The sequence below is a fragment of the Haliaeetus leucocephalus genome, unplaced genomic scaffold, assembly GCF_000737465.1.
Source record: "Haliaeetus leucocephalus isolate CR32 unplaced genomic scaffold, Haliaeetus_leucocephalus-4.0 Scaffold2, whole genome shotgun sequence".
In the NCBI taxonomy this organism is placed as follows: domain Eukaryota; kingdom Metazoa; phylum Chordata; class Aves; order Accipitriformes; family Accipitridae; genus Haliaeetus; species Haliaeetus leucocephalus.
Window position 1 is genome coordinate 11,296,519 of NW_010972438.1, and position 17,123 is coordinate 11,313,641.

The 17,123-nt window shown below is 42.4% G+C and overlaps 1 protein-coding gene across 1 annotated transcript in view; it reads right to left on the reverse strand.

Moving 5' to 3' along the window:
• The window catches only part of PLXNB1 (plexin B1), a 55,821-nt gene extending 39,864 nt beyond the window's left edge, over window positions 1–15,957 (reverse strand). The window contains exon 1 of the mRNA XM_010571491.1: window positions 15,893–15,957. The gene's annotated coding sequence lies outside the window, so the exon portion shown is untranslated. The remainder of the gene's footprint in view (window positions 1–15,892) is intronic.
• Window positions 15,958–17,123: the final 1,166 nt, after the last annotated feature.

Below are 17,123 nucleotides of genomic sequence, written 5' to 3' on the forward strand. Positions count from 1 at the left end.
AGAACAATAACTATAAGACTCTAGATCCATCCTTTATTTCACTGCTATTGCAAAAAAAAAACCCAAAAACAAAAAACGAAACCTCAAAACCAACCCACAAAAAACTGCTTTCCAGCTCCTTTGTCAGTAAAACAGGCATCTTTGCTCTACTAAACGACCATTTGAGAGGATTAGTCTACTTGTGAAATCCAGCGGATGGAAGGTATTATAAATACAACACATTATTAAATATAGGCTTTGTGAAGCTCTGGAAAAGCTCCACTTCACATGGTTATTGTAGGTAAGTAGGTAGTACTGTCAGGATATACCCAGACACAGGAATGCTGGCTCTAGGCTGGCAGCTTTCCCCCTGAGCACACAGCCACCGATTCACACCATACCAGCACTGTGTTTAGGTTACTCACACACTAGGGCTTTTGTTTGCCACGATAATGGACACTTGGTGTTTTCTGCTCTCAGTGCTATGAACACACTGTGCTTCGCCCAGATTTGCAAACAGTGCTGAACTAGCCTTGGAGCCTCTTTCCAGGGTGGTGAGAGAGTGCGTTGTAGCACTTGACAGAGGTCCTCATCATGCAGGAGATATTATCTGTGAAGCATGATGAGTGATATTTATAAAGCCAGCAAGCAGATATGTGTAGACTGAAGGATGGAGCTCTAACTTAACTATATCACCTTGGGTTTATATCAGTAGAGCATATCTTGCCCCAGCTCCAACATGCGAGTTATTTTTTATGCATTCTCACCATTTTTATTGGAGGAAACTGTATTCAAGGAACTCCTTAATCACACAACTGCCTTGGTACCTCTGCATAGCCAACATGCAGACATCACAGTGGCTTGTTGTGCAATTCTGTCTGGAGTCTCCTCAGTTTCAAAGCTTAAAATGCCTGCAAACAAAACAATAGGCTGATGACCATCCAACAGCAGGAGCTTTACTATGTTGTGACAGAGCCACACTGACATGGAGAAGAGAGTCTTTGATCTGGAAGCAGCTGAGGATCACAAGACATCATTACACTACACCACTTACAGGAATCTCTAATCTTCTTTCTAACTAATGCAACCCTCCGATGCCAGCACTTACACAGTAAAATCAGCATGTCTCTTTGGAATTTATGAATTCTGAAATACTGGCTTTCTGGCTAGAGGTCCTGCCTACAAGCTGCAAGATTCTGCTCTGTCCACCACATAGCATCACTGACAACTGCTGGGGCAGAACTAACATGCATACATGCCACCAGTGGTTGAACTCAAAACACAGTGCATGACACCATTCTAGCAACACAAATCTTTTTACAAGCTCTCTGATCTGTAGTTGAATCTATCCCTAATGTTTCACTGAAAGCATTTTACCTATTGGAGAGCCTGTACTGGAAGAGATGGAAAAGCAACTAGCCTTTCATTCCAGTAGACCACAATCAAAAGCAGATCCTGCTGTGGTCAAAGCTCTGACCTGAAGCTATTCTTGTTTCACTCACCAATATCCCCGTAGAAATCACTTTGTTAAGAGCTAGTCCTCCAGGGTGTTCCAGGTTAGAAGCTACTCTCTAGTCCTCATGACTCTGGGAAAACAGAGGGCAGCTGAGAAGACACACACACACACAAAAAAGGTAGTACAGTATGTTCTGCAAGCTAGTTCTAATCACTCTGAGCAATGAGTAAACATTGAATATTGTGCTCTTTGTTGCTCTTTGCTGAAAAGCCATTAGCAAATGAACTTGTATTTATTGCTAGGTAAGCATTCATTAGAAATGAGCACAAGTCTGTGTGGCTATCAGTAGTTAGAAGCATTCCCATTCTACATGAAAATTGAGATTAAAAAAAGCCAGCAATGTCTTTTGATTCAATTTTCCGAGTTGTTTCTCAAGCATGGACATCAATGCCTTTTATTCTTGCTTTTCAGTTAAGCCCATCACAATCTCTCTGGGAGGACAGGAAGGAGGAGGATAACCTACATTTAAATCTGATGGTTTCATGACAGGCCACACTACTGAGCTCTTTATGGATTTACTGAACCGTTCTGCTTCCTGTGCTCACTGCTAGTGTATAACACAGCTGTTACAGACAGATTGCACTAAAAGTGTGTAGCCTTTAATTAATTCTGAAGGCAATTGCCAAGGCTTAAAGATTCTTTTTAAATATTCCATTTTTTGGATGAATTCCCGTTAAATAGGAAAATGCTCCAGACAATACTCTGAACATTGCCTCTAACACACTGTAAAATATTAATATCTAAATGATACTTTTGAGTTTCATTTATTTAATCTGGATCACAACAGAAGGGCTAGAGGATTAGTCAGTTCTGCCACAGAATATTTATATCACATCCACAAAACAACAACCAATAACATGGAAGCAATGGCACTATTTTGTTACTTGGAATTTGAAATAAGACCGTGTTTTCTGTAGCACTATTTTTACCTCTCTGACCTCACATATCCCTCTCAGACACTACTTATTTACTAAAGAAACAAACCCAGAATTCATTTGGACACATTTTAGCAGCGTATCAACACGTAAAGATTATTTCAATCCTCACAGATTATTTCCCTAATACCACATCCTATCCCCCAAACATAGGGAGGTCAGATAATGTTCCAACTTCTAGGTTAGATTTCATACTCAACACCAATCCCAGCAGAATTATCCTTGGAAAAAAGTAGGCCCCTGAAATTTGCACCTGCAGTTTCCACTGTATCATTTGCAGAGCCAACCCACAGCAAGAGCACTAAAAGATTTAAACATTAAAAGCATAATTCCTCCAGCTGCATGACAACTCTTGTGCTCCAGCACATTCAAATCACCCAGCAGCAGGAAGATGACCACTGCTGTGTTTTCTGCACAAAAGCCCTGAATTACAGCCCCCCTTCTAAGCATCATAAGCTCAACAGAGACTTGCTGTTTTCTGCTGTGAAAGATGACATTCCCATTAAATAAATTTTTTTTGAGTCTTATTTACTACTACCAGGCCAGTTCCCTGCTCTGCTGTTTAAGAACACTCACAACAAGCAGCTCCAGCAGAGATGAACACAAACCTCTGTTTTCCAAATAAAATTGACCCCAAGGAGAACCCCAAGTCCAAGCCATCCTGTCAGAGCAGGACTGGTACAGACAAGGGAGTTCTGATATACCAGATGTGAGTAACACCAAAGCTGAGGTCAAAATAACTCAAAAAAACCCTCTAAAGACAAAATAGCAAATCTGAAACACCAAGGGAAGACAGCAAAAACCCTGTACTTTCAGGCTACAGAATTAATAGCATTGTTAGATAAACACTTGAGAAAAATCATGTTTTCCAAACCCTTGACAGTTACTGCTGACCATTACAATGCACTTTGCTGTATGGGGGTTGAAGAAGTTACACTAAAACAATGTTGCACAAAATACTTTGTCAACTTTGTGATACTATTGCCATTTTAATGATGCTTGTGCATTGTTAGGGTTCTTTGGAAAAACTGTAGAAAGTGCTTCTACAACCCTGGGCCTACCTAAATATTAATTTTAGCCATACTAGAATTCATTGATGGTAGTGGACAGGTATTTCCCTATAACAGCTCTAGCATAACTGACCTTTTCTCTTGCACACAAGAAAATGTGTTATAAATACTAGTTTAAGCTTCCAGTTAATGGTTAATGAAGAGTTAATGATTAATACAATGATTTATAAAAAGTTTACAAACAAGATAAGACAAACTACACAAACATTTACAAGGAATATAAAGCAACCACAAGCTGCTTGCTATTAAAAGAAGCTCTCTTCAGATATTCTGTCATTGTAAATTGAGGGTTGACTTTTCACTTTACCATCTTCTCAAACGCTAACAAAATATGAACTCAAGTACCATGTTGTATATCTATTTTTAAAAGGGGAAAGCAAGTCAGCTGTTAGTTTCTCAGTATCTTAACAAAACCAAAGGATAACTTTTTGCCAGTGTTATACACTTGAAGATTGGAGTCCTTTAGGATCTGCTCCAACCTTCTGCATAATCACACCACAGAACACCACTAAACAATCTCTTCTTCTAGCCCACGAGCTCCTGACTAAAGTCTCCCAGTAAAAGCAGAATTTTTTCTTAGGGGTCCTAAATTATAGAAACCACTCCCTTAACCCAGCAAGGTGATCCCTGAGGGTTATTTACCCAAAGTAAAATGCCTCATCATTTTGTCTAACTTTGCTTGTCACAGGATCTCCGAAGTCAATGAAGCTTCTAGTTGCTTTTTGCATGAACAGTTTGAAAACTAATTCTTCTTAATCCTCCTTGGGCAAGAAGATAATGACAGCTATTCTAACTCAGAGGTCCACCTACAGAGAAACCAGCTTCAGCAACAGACAATAACAGATGTGTAAGTAGTAGTATAAGGGCAGACAAGCATAAGGCAATCCTTCCCCTATACATCCTGGCAGCTTTGGGCATTCCTGAATCGCAGATTGCAGCCCCATGCAATCCTTTGGATGGATACATTAGGTAGTCTGAGCTTCTTCGGTCAGAAAGAATTAACTTTTCTTGTAGCTCTTTGACCCCTTTCCAGTTTGTCAGCATCTTTTTTGTTGTTGTTGTTAATGTACCTGGCCTGGATGAGAATCCCCTTTTCACAGCACCTGACCCAGGTACACTACCCCTTGGCTTTCTAATGCTGCACACAGAGCAAATGTTACTTCCCCCAGTTCGACCCACCGCTCCTCTACTACCTGCCCAAGAACCTCCTGTTCTTCTAGCTGCCACATCACATGTGGCCAAGTCTGTATCCAGTTGAATACCATCAGTGACTCAAATATTCTTCCAGGCAACTAGTTAGGAAAAAAATATCCTGTTCTCAAGGCTTTAATGTGTTGAGTACATTCAGAGAGCCTAGATAGGTTTAACCCAGCTGTAATAGAACCCTGCTGGCAAAGTGGGGCTCACTGAAGTTACCCATCCAATTCACCCTGCTGCACAAATCCACCATTTCTACACAAATCTACATAAATCTAAGCCCATCATCCCCCATAGAAGTAAATTTTCTTATGGAAGTTCAAGAACCCAATTGTTAATCAAAATACAGACTAATACTGGAGCAAAGAGAAATCCCTGCAGTACCCAGGGAATTCCAAGAGCAGATTTCCCATTTCCAGTTAACTGAAATCCAAGAGCTACTTTTTAGTCTGTTTAATATGAACTAAACTGATCTTTTAAAACAACTGTCAACTAAGGCTCTTGGGGAAAAAAAAGTTAAGCTATTGTAGAATTAAAGTTACACTCCCTATCATGATTTAATAAGTAGTTAAAAGACAGGAAACCAAAAGTGGAAGAGTTTCCCGTCAGAGGAAGGTTATCAGTGAGATCTGCCAAGAATTTGTTCTGCAACCTGCACTGTTCAATATGTTCACATAAGATCTATGAAGAGGAATATGTCTAAAAGTGGCATATTTTATTATTTAAAAAATTATTCATCACAATCAAATTCAGAAAAGACTGCAAAAAGTGACAGAACTCATGCACTCCCTAAGTAACTACACAATATCTTTGATGTCAATAAATACCAAAACAACCAACACAAAATATTCTAATTACATAAGCACAACAGGATTCAAATTAGCTGTTACCACTCAGGAAAACTTTGGAAACTTGGTAAGTCAGTTCAGTATTTTGTATTAGGCAAAAAGGCAAATACAACCTTTGGATTGATAGGAAAGAAAACACACATCACCACTATGTTGTTGAATGCTGCAGGCAGTTCTGATTCCCACATCTGAAAAAGGAGACAGAATGACAGAAAGGACAACAAAGATGATCAAAAGCATGGAGCAGCTTCCATATAAGGAGACCTTGAGCAGAGTAGGACTTTGGATGGACAAAGAAACAACCGGGGGAAGATATGGAAAATTTAAGAGATCTGAAACATGACAAAGCGTCAACATGAAAAACATGGAATAATTGACTAATGTGTCTCACAATGCAGAAACAAGAGAGCACCCACCAAAGTTACAGACACCTTTTCTAAGCCAGTTCAAGGATATTGTCATGGGATGTAGAATATTTTAAACAACATTTTAAATGCACAATTAAGTTGTAGAGCCCACTGCTGTAGGATGTCATGGAAACTAGAAACATAAACAAGTTAGAAGAGGGATTATATAAATTAATGGAGAATAGATATAGTTGAGATCAGATGATTAGATACAACTCCTGGCCAAGGTGGGTCCTAAACTGATGATGGTCATAAGCTGGGAATCAAATGAAGAGGGGAGAAAGAAAAAAAACAACAAAAAACACCAAACCAAATCCACCACATTATACATGCCCTGTTTCTTGCAGTCCTCATTAAGTGTCTGCTTCTGGATCTTGTCAAAGACAGGATACTGAGCTACAAAGAGCTTTGCAATTTGCCCCAGGATGACACTTCTATTTAAACTTCTTATTTTATGGTACATTTATAGATTTTATTTATTTTTAAATATTAAGAATGTAACTTTAGCCCTGCCTAATTGCATATTTAGGAAGCCGGAAACCTAACCTCATGGACTATTTCAAAAGGCATTATCTATCATATTAACATTCAGATACTATCTAACTGAATCTTGACAGCTCAGCACAAAAGTTAATGCAGAACACAGCAGCAAAGCAAGCAAGCAAGCATCATCCTCAGCCGACTGGGAAACCAAAGCAAAGGCCAGAGCCACAGTGCACAGAAGTGGCAGAATTGAGTTTAATGCACCAATAGTCCCTCTTCCAGGAACAGCTCTTCCCTGTCTGCTAAATGTTTGACAGAAACTTCTCAGATACTGAGTGAATAAAATAGATAACATGTTTGCCGTACGTACAGCTAAGCATTGGGTAGCATTCAACAGAACTGCTGTTACTAAAAGTAGGTCAGAACCATCCGTTCTAACCAGGGAGAAAGGAAAACTAAAGCACACCAGGCTATTTGGCCAGGTATTACAGAAAACTTTTGTCTGGGATTTCATCACTACTTCAAACAGACGTGATTCATATTTTACCGGCCTCCACCTCAAACAAGGCACGCCTTCCCAACCACACTGCCCTCTCTATCATTAGGGGCACCTCTCCCCAGCCTCAGCCAGGATCCTCCTGTTCTCAGTTTTGGCTCCACAGGCTACGAAGCCAGAGTCCTGCTCTGCACTAGCTGCCTTAGCCATTCTGTGTTGATTTCTATAAAGCAGAAATGCCCAACTGTTTCATCCAGAAATGGCCAGGACAGCACACTATCTTCTCAATGTAATCACTTCTGCCTTACGGTCTATTTTCCTTGGCAGGGTGCCCTCCAGAAGGGAGGGAGGAGACCTCCTGCAACCAGCACATGCTTCCCAGAGAACAGCACCGTGACCCCTAACCAAGCTCTCACGTCCCAGAGGCAAAGGCCACACTCCCAAGGCAAGTCCTTTTGCATCTAGCCTGGCCTTGGAGTAACCTAGCAAGAGAGGAAAGGAACTTCAAATGTCCTGCAAAACTCCCGTGAAAGGAAGCCTGTCCTACACTTGCACCCCAAGAGGAAAACCATGGTCTCCAAGCCAGCATCAGCCCTGCAGGATTGCACAGTGGAAGGGAGAACAGAGTCACCTACCACAAAAGCAGTTCATGCTAGCAGTGCTGCAGACCACAAGCAGACACACAAGGACCACATCCCGAACTCCACCATCCAGTTGTCAAGCTGCAAATCAGAACCATTAAACACTGGAGCCTGCCTTGAACAAACCCTTTCGCTCTGCAGACACCAAGCAGTGCAGGGTGCTCTGACCTGTTAAAGAACAGCATTTCTTCAGCACCTCAGAAATCTTCGAATTTAGTACCACAACAGCTCTATAAAGAATTAATACGCCTTGGGTAGACAGGAAGGAATTCTTCTCCTTCGAGTTTTCCTTCATTTCAAATAAAATTCACTTTTCTGCCCTCCACAGTAATCTTCTGGAGAACCGTACAGCCTGACAGCAGTTTGGCAGTCTTCTCCTATCATTCCAAAAGTGTCAGCAGTTCTGGCTACAGCCATGAATACAGGCGGTAACATGCAAATAAATTTAATGCAGTGCAACCACATGAGTAGCATCTACCCCCTCCCATCCAGAAGAGACAGCAAAATCAACAGAATTCCACATCACTACCACAATCTGCTTGTGGTTTGCCTTCAAACCAAGTTGGGGTATATTCTATCTTCTATTACTCAACTCATTTTAAGCATTATCAGAAATGAAGCTTTGATCAATTAATCTTCCATAAATTAGTGCCTAAGCCTGGAAGGCTATTAGTAGTCAGCTACAAACTATTAGGCTCAATATTCTGGTAATTAGGTTACACAAGTCTGCTAGATAACGATCCAAATTGAGGTGGCCAGACATTTTCTTCCACCTCTGCAAGCCAATATCAAGGCTTTCATAAGGCCAAGAACAGATAGCAACACACCATGTTGTTCAAAAAGCCTGGGGACCTTCCCAGGTTGCTCATAACATGCATAAAACACAATAGCTCCCACTGCACTATTGCAGAAGACTGAACAGGCTGGGTGCAGACTTGAGAGCCAGGATCAACTCTGCACCAGTCTCAGCCCCAAGCAATGACCCTTTGCCAGGCTAGGATCTTTGAGATCCAGTGCTTCCGAATGTAGTATAACATAGAATGGTGGCACAGGAACCATCCATGAAGGGCTCTCAAGGTGCATGTGGTCAAGGAGCCACAGGCTGGCAGCAGCAATGCAGCATACTCTTCCACCCTACAATCACAGCCCTCCATCCCAGACATTGTCCACACTTATCATAGAATCATAGAATTGTTTAGGTTGGAAAAGACCTTTAAGATCATAGAGTCCAACTGTCAACCCAATACCACCATGCCCACTAAACCATGTCCTGAACTTGGAAGTTCTTGTTTCAAGGATAAAAATTCAGAGCACCAGACTGCATATGGATAGGGGTGGGAAGACTACTACTGTGCATAGGCCATCAGGCAATGCTCTTCATTCATACCCCTGTGAGTCCACAATCTGGAGGAGTGAAAATGAGCAACATTAAAATTAAGCAGCAAAGGAAGCAGAAGCTAGGACATTGCACGATTTGGTACTCGGAGAAATAAAACATCTGGAGCAAAAGTTCTTCAGTCACTTTGTTAACAGGCAGACATCTAGTCACACCTTACCCAGAACAAGGAATTTTATCACAAGACAAAATTCACCATAAGAAATTTTAACACCATGAAGTGGTTTTGCAACATGAGTTTCTGTTCTTATCTGTATACTTAGATTGAAGAGATCCTAACTTTTTCTAGAAAAATATTTGAGCTCCTGGTCCTGTTCAGGGCTGAGAAAGCTGCTTTGGTGCTGTCCTAAAGGCACCGAGGTTCAGAATTGGCTACCTGTTCATGGCAGACATGAATTTTAAAGTCTTTTTGGTTGAGACTGTTCTCCATCTGGTTTGCTACCCTCCCACCTTCACAGTCTGACAGCCACTGGCTTGGCAGGATGGACTGGCTCTTCCCTTTGCCTTTCAAGGAAGCCCAGACCTTCACCCTAGGGCCACAGAGATGCACTAACAGGTCTGCCGCATAAACTGCAGTGCTAGTCTGAAACGCAAACTGCTATGAGCAGGAATTTCAGCCAGTATAACAGGCTGACTGTTGGCATTTCAGAGAATACTACCTTGCCAGGATCACCCCTGGGCAAAAGTGCCCAGGAGACAGGAAAACCAGATTTACAGTAGTTTGTTAGGAATAGCACTGAGAGTTTTACATCTGAGCAGCTGCTCTTCTGCTGGAAGGAACAGGTAGACAGAGCAGAGAGGCTGGTAAGGAGAACAAGGAAAAAGTATGCACATCTGTTCTGAAAGGATAAACCATAGCCTGTGGTCAGCACAGTTTTGTTCGCAAGCTGTCCCAGTGCCAGGCACCCTTCCTTTGTCATTTTAAGCTATATACTCCACACAGCAGGGACTGTGCCTTCCTCTGGGAAAGGAAACTGCTCAACTCTGCCATAGCATATGTAACTAATCAAAACCCCACAACAACACAGCTCAGACAGCACTCTTCAGACATATACACAGACCAAACTGAACAATCGGCCACCTAATGTCAACCCAGAAGACCACAGTGGAGCTGACACAAGTTCAGCATCATAAAAATGTTTTAAATTAAACCTTTTCAGGGCTAGGTGGGAAATACACTAGTTGAAATCACGGACCAGCGAGCAAAAGAAAAGATCATACAGGCTAAAGATGGGTTCAGACTAAATCTAATCTGGTCAGACTATCTGGAGAATGGCAGACAGGTCCAGCACTCACAGGAACAGGCTGAGAAAGAATCAGATCTGGAACAAAACTACTGATGAAAACAATAATTGAGAAATTGAGAGTGAACAGGGAGGATGCTCTCTAAATGGTGTAACAACCGAGCCCATTAATACTCTGCAATGATGAGACTTCTGGTTTGGGATAGAGACTTCTTCCTGAATCAAACAGCTGACTAAATAGGTGCAACATGTCAAGACGATAGGGAAACAATCAACAGGAAAGGAACCTAAGCCCACTCCAGAGTCCCAGCCTTCCCCAACATGACCCTTATCCTAATCCTGTATGTGGTCCACTTGGCTTCTCATCTCAGCCCCAGGCCTGTCTGTACTCCTCATAGTTGGTAAGCTGAGCATGCAACTTCTCAGCCAGTCCATGGAGTGACTTTCACTATAGAGTATGAGATGCAGACAAGTCAGTTTCTATATACTTGCAAAGGGGCTATAGTTCCCCAAAATACATCAGCTCAGTTTTCAGTCAAAAGAGCATGCCTCCAAGAACATACGTCATCTTAGTTCTGCTACTGGGCAGCTTTCCATAGCTGTTCCCCAAGGACCACAGCAGCAAAGTTAGTCAATGAAAGGTTAAATAAAAAAAAAAAAAAAAGGGGGGGGGGATACTACCTAACAGCAGAGACCTGGTCCCTAGGGACAAAAAGACAAATAGCCCAACATTGTTCTCCTTCTGAAAGGAGTTGTTCAAATGAACAACTAGGGCTGGTCTCTACTGAGCCCTCTGCAGATTTGGGTAAGCATCTAAAACCAAGTGCAAGTCCAGACTTTCAAGGGTGAAGCATCTAGAAGCGAGCCCTATTTTTGAGTTATTTTAAAATGTTTAGACAGGACCTAAAATAAGACCAGTGTTTTGAGTACTTCTGAAGAGTATGAACCTCACGTAGGCCATGACATTTTTAGTTTGAAAACGCTTTGGAACAGGGGTTGTACTGTTTATACATCTGCTTATCACCCATTTTAGCTCAAATTAAGTTACAGTCCATTACCAGGCAAGAAGCACTTTTTTAAATGGGAGAAATTCAAACAAGTAAGATTTAGGCTATCAGCAGTAAGACAGTAGCTGTAACTCAGACCATCTCAGAGCAGCAGGAACAGTATATGACACAGAGAAAGGGAGAAAGTCAACTTCTCTGCTTAGAATATTTGTCTTCACACTACCCTTCCTAGCTGCATAGTTTTCAGAAATATACTCTCAGTCTCTCTTCAAACTCAACAGTCTGCAGACTCCAACAGCCCGCAGGCAATGGCTTTAGCAAGTAAGAGGTGCATGCAGTATATCACAAGCAGCACAGAACTAACCTAGAAGACAAGCTGTGCCAGTCTCTGTTTTTACAGGTTTCATTTGTATACCCCTTCCCGCTCCACGCTGACAAACCAGGTTGCAGTTGTCTGGCTCTGGCGATGGCCTGAAACGTTAAGTACAAAGTAAGCACATAATAGCACTTTACCTCTCTGATCGCTCTCCCAGGCTTCAACAACGTGCAGCTCGGGGATTTCTTGGGATAGAGGTGGTTTCTATGCATTTAGTAACCTTCAATAACTCCTTCTATGGAGATGCCCTGTGTCCTCAAATACACACAGACATCTGGCATTCACAACATCCTGTGGCAAGAAGCTTCCCAGGTTAACTGCACACACCAAGGACTAAGTCATTATTTGTTTTTAAGTTTACTACATGCTGGCTCCATTCAATACCTATTCATACTTGCAATGGAAGAGACAAAAAAAGATTGCTCCCCCTCTAACCTTCCATGCCATTCAGGATTTGAAGATAAGTATCACTCATCACTTTTCAGGTAGAAGACTCCCAGTTTATTCAGTTGCTCTTTGTATGGAAGGTAATTCTCGCCTTGGTCACTGCTACTGCTGTTCCATTTCTAATAACTGAAAATACCTTTTTAAAGATGCAATGGTTTTCCTAAAGCTGCAGAAAATTCAGCTTTCATATGCGCTGGAGAAACTAGTGTGATGATTTTAAATACAGCAGGGATTCCCAACTGCTATAGTGAATTGCTACTTAAAATATACAGCCTAACTTCTTAAACTGAGTTTGCTCAAAAGCAAATTTACTTTCAAGCCACAGCACCCAGCCACGCCTTCTTCCTCCAGAATAGGGTGTATTTCTCAAAAACTTTATATACCCATTAGTGCTTTGAAAGTACAAATAACATCCTTATATTTGATTTAGCCTGCTCTGATGGAGGATATATCCCTTTTGACAAAGGTTGCATGCCAGAGCTTTATTCTGTCATATGTTCTTAATGAACATTTCAATCCATCAATTTTTTTTCCTCAAGTATAGGCACAATATTTAGTGATTTCCTGATGCTACGTAAAACAACAATATCCTTAACAGACCTTGTTCTTCTAGAGTCATTTAAGAATACTTGATTTTAGACACTATTTTTGTCATGAATCCCTCAAAATCCAAAGTGAGTTCTTCCACAAGTGCAGTGATCCTAACTGCTTCCTACATTCTTGATTATCAGATATAGGACTTTGCTATTTATATACACTTAGCTCACTAAGCAACCTAAACTTCCCTGTCAGGCTGAAATATCTGGCTTTTCTCTGTCCTTTGCCAGTTTCACTATTAGAAATTAAACAAGCATTTTCAAGATGCAGAGATATAGAAGTGTAACTAAAATTAAAAAAAAAAAGGCCATTAAAACCCAACAGAATTCAAAAGAGGGCAGATACATTACCTAGAGTTACAATATCCAGTGCTAACAGCTTTTTTAAAAATATAAACCTACTTCACAATTTAGGGCTTTGAACCATTCTTTAAGGGTTAGAAGGAACACCTCACCCCACAAACAGCCCATAACTGGTCCTGATCAAAGGGGAGAACCCTCCTCTCAAGGTGGTGGATATCAAACAACACACAGGACCCAAAAGTTCACCTAATCGAGCCTCTAAGTTGAGCCGAGCTATTCCTGTTTCTTCCACTAGATCAGCTGGTCAAAGCACTTAGCTCTTGCTAGAAGCTCAGCTTCTAGAATTCAGCACAGGAGACGCTGACCACATCTTTGGTGACATCAAACTATGCCAACCCTAAGAGTTACATAAAACCTGTACCTGGAACATAACACCAGGGCTTATTTTCACATAAGGCATTCACCTGTCTAAGTATTACACCGGCAGTGCTTTTAGAGGCAAAATGTAGAAACATATTTAGAATTTTATTCCTTACCCCACTGTGGGTATGTGTAGGTCTGCATTATTTTTCCAGTGAAAGAAGCTCAGATACTACCAAACCAAGAATGTAGCTGTTACAAGGTTAAATACTTCCACAAATGGAGCATACATACCTAGTTGAAGAAGAGCTCAGCATGCAGTGGGAGACATCTTGGAAACAGAATTGCAAGTCAAGATGCAAGACCAGAGAGCAATCTGGACTATTCTTTCATTGAAATGCCACATTTGGAACTGGAGCTGGAGTTTGAGGTAGCTATGCAGAGGCTTTACATCACATATGAAGGAAGTAACGTGGAACATGGCCCCAGGTCTGGAAATGGCCCAAGCCCCCACTATTCTGACCACTTTGCAGAGAACACACGATACAGAACTGCTTGCCGGGTATAGGAAGCAATGAGAAAGAAATGTCTACAATGAAAACACATCATCACAGTTTGGAAAAATGTGCCCTCCACCCCCAGAAGATGAGGGTTTCTCCTGAAGAATTCTTACCTTGCACACAGCACAGCAGTTTTATGTTTATCTTTAAGAAAGAAAAAGTGGTGGTCCACAGAAAATAGGGCAGAAAATCAGTCCCTACATTGTTTAAAAAGGAAGGGAGAGAAGAGGAGAGAACAAGTCACACTCCTAGGTAACATCAAATTGCTACACTGGCTACACAAGAATGAAGCAGAGCATGACTCGGGTAATAACCGTAACTCACAGTTCAGAAGTTAGTTTGTTCAGCCACCATCTTTCGCACTTAAAGGTACTAAAAAGTATGTCCTCTAGTGCTCTTTGGCTGGAGCAGCACTTTTTCAATAGTATCTGGACAGAATTAGTTTGATATCTCAAAAAATACAACATGCAGATCTCTGTCCTCCCTATGGTCTTCTATTTTTTATGTACCCTGAAAGGAGGGATCTAGAAGAGACTGGCCTGAATTCAAGTCATCTCAAGTACTTACTTATTCCCTATTTCAAACAGCTTTGATTTAGTGGTTTTACTTGAACCACCCAGAGCAATGCAAAGCTGAGGAAATCAGACTCGCCAATCTTTGTACCTGTGTTATATGTACTCAGGATTTATTCTTGGAGGCTCCAGATTGAAACAGGTTTTCTGAAAACTTGCTCTTTACCATCCAAGAATTCAATCCAGGTCTACTACCAAACTGAAACCACACAGGCTGCAGACGCAGAGGAGTCTGGGCTAGGGGTTGCTGTCTGGCTTTGTTCATTGTTTTTACTTCTGCTGAGCCCTTCTGCTGCTATAGCTGCAAGTCCAACAAGTAGACATCCTTCTGATGAAGTGCTCCTGTACTCCCAGTGCTCTAACGTGATATTCATCTCTCCAGTGCAAGAGTCAGTGACTCATCTAAATCAGCACTTAGTGTCCAGGTGCCAGGGTTTCACTCCCCAACCAGAAGTTCATGCAGATCTGCAGATCTCCAGCAGTTCATTCAGTCTGGGATCTCTGCTTACCACCCTATATTTGATATTCAGATTCCCATATTCAAATTCACATACACATTCACTTACAGAGTGCTTCACCAGGCAAACTGAAACAGGAGTTGTTACTATCCTGTTTAACAGGAAGCAGCCTGAAAGGAGAAATCAGTTTCAGGGAGACATTTCTTCAAGGGTCTATAGCTGTCAACACCACAGAGCTCAGCCAGCACAAAGCAGCTCATCACACTACATGGTGATTGACAGCCAGATATGAACATCACCCCTGCTCCAGGAGACTGTCTTCAGATTTGGCAACACTCACTGGCCCATTTCTGGCCATAGATCACCATCAGAAAGTAGCTTTTTTGGTTTGTTTCCGTCTGTAGGTTAAACTCATTCCCTTGTACAGAGCATTCAAAGTTTAAAATTTATTTTTTTACATTGCAACAGAAATGGAAGTGCAGCACCAGAGGTGCCAAGAAGATTCTTGCAAAAGCTGTAGAGTGGCCTGACTTAGGCAGCACTGCAACCCACAGATCCCAACCAGTCCCTCAAGAAAGGGGGGTGCAGCTTGGGAGGAGGACAAAGACAAAGACAAAAATGACAAGCAAATAGACAGGCAACCTTTGGAATAAATACATCTGCTTACAGCAGAACTCTACGGATCAAAGCTTCTGTTGAAGAGATGCCCTCCGTCCTTCATAGGATTTCCTTACAACGTTCCCTTTGCAAAGGGAACAGGTGCTTATTCTCACACACAGCCACTCACTCTTTCCAGTAGACCACATGCCTGGTGAACCCACTCATCCAGCTAATCACAGGTGGTACAGTTCATCAAGTGGGTTCATTATGCAGCAGCATCAAGAGGCTGCCCAGCATTGCACTGGCCACGCAAACTGAGATGATCAGGAACACGGAGGAGCCCAGCAGGCTGCAGCAATCGATGGGCATCCCAGTGCTGACTCCCGGCGCATTTTGCTTACCATCTGGACTCTTGGGAACGTTGAGACACCTTCATTTCTCTTATTGAAGAGTGTGCCTCAAGCTGGAAAAAACAACATAACATGAAATGCAAAGACTATTTTTCCAATAAATTCAATCTCTGTTGCACTTGACTCCCACTGTGGTTCCCTTCCCCCTGAGAAGGCAAGGTCTGGCCAGCTGCACAAAGTCCAGGCAGCCCTGGGAAAACAATGGGATCTTTTTCTTGCCAGAACGAGCCTTCCCGTTCACCCTTCTAACCATGGCACTGAGGACACCCCCAGTGTGTCTGCAGGGGAGAGGAGTCTGTTGGCATAGCAACAGTACACCCTAACTCGCTGCTAATGAACAGGGATAAAATGTTTTGTTCTCATTAGGAAAAATACAGACACATTCCTGATTGGTGAGTAATGTCTCTGCCTCTGGGAGATTAGCTCAGAGCCGTGCAGCCTGAAACAGCCTCAATTCAGCCCACTGCAGTGCTTCCCTTGAACAGCTACTCTCCAAGGACCACACGTCTCTCAAGGGCAAGCCTACAGAGCCTTCTGTAGCACTTTGCCTTTAGGCCTGAGACAGCTCAAGGCAAGAATAATGAGAAGAGGCTTGACAGGAGCAAACCAGAACCGGCACAATGGCAACACCCCCCCTCTCCCTGCAGGAGCACGGCAGAAAAGCCAGCTCTCACTGGTGCATTCGCTGCACCTGGGTCCCAAGCTACCACCACAGCAGGCAAGAGTTTCTCTTTGTGCATCCACCACAGGGCTCAGATCAGCCTGTGACTCCAGCTCCCGCTCTGGCCACATTTCCCATTGCTGGGTGAATAAATGGACAGAGCAAAGAGCTGCAATACACTCAAAAGCAGAGCTCAGCCACCATTAGGCACCTGGGTGCAGAAAACCAAACAAGGGCTGCTGCCTACCAGTCTTTATCAGGATTTTGGCATCTAACAATCAGCAAGATCCACCAGGAGGAATCACTTTGGAGTTTGCAGAATATTTGCGCAGACACTGTTGTTTCATCACTCACGTCTGTATCTGGGTGCCGACCAGGCTACAATCTTGGCCTTGCAAGAAATAAAGCCTCTGCCAGACACAGGCAATGCTGCTTCCCAAACCCTCTTCCCTCCAGATCCTCCTGCCACAGGGGCCAGCACAGCAAGTGGGAGGATCACAGTACTTCATCCTTTGCAAATAGGATCTGGGGCAGAAGCAAGGCCAGACACCCCATGAACAA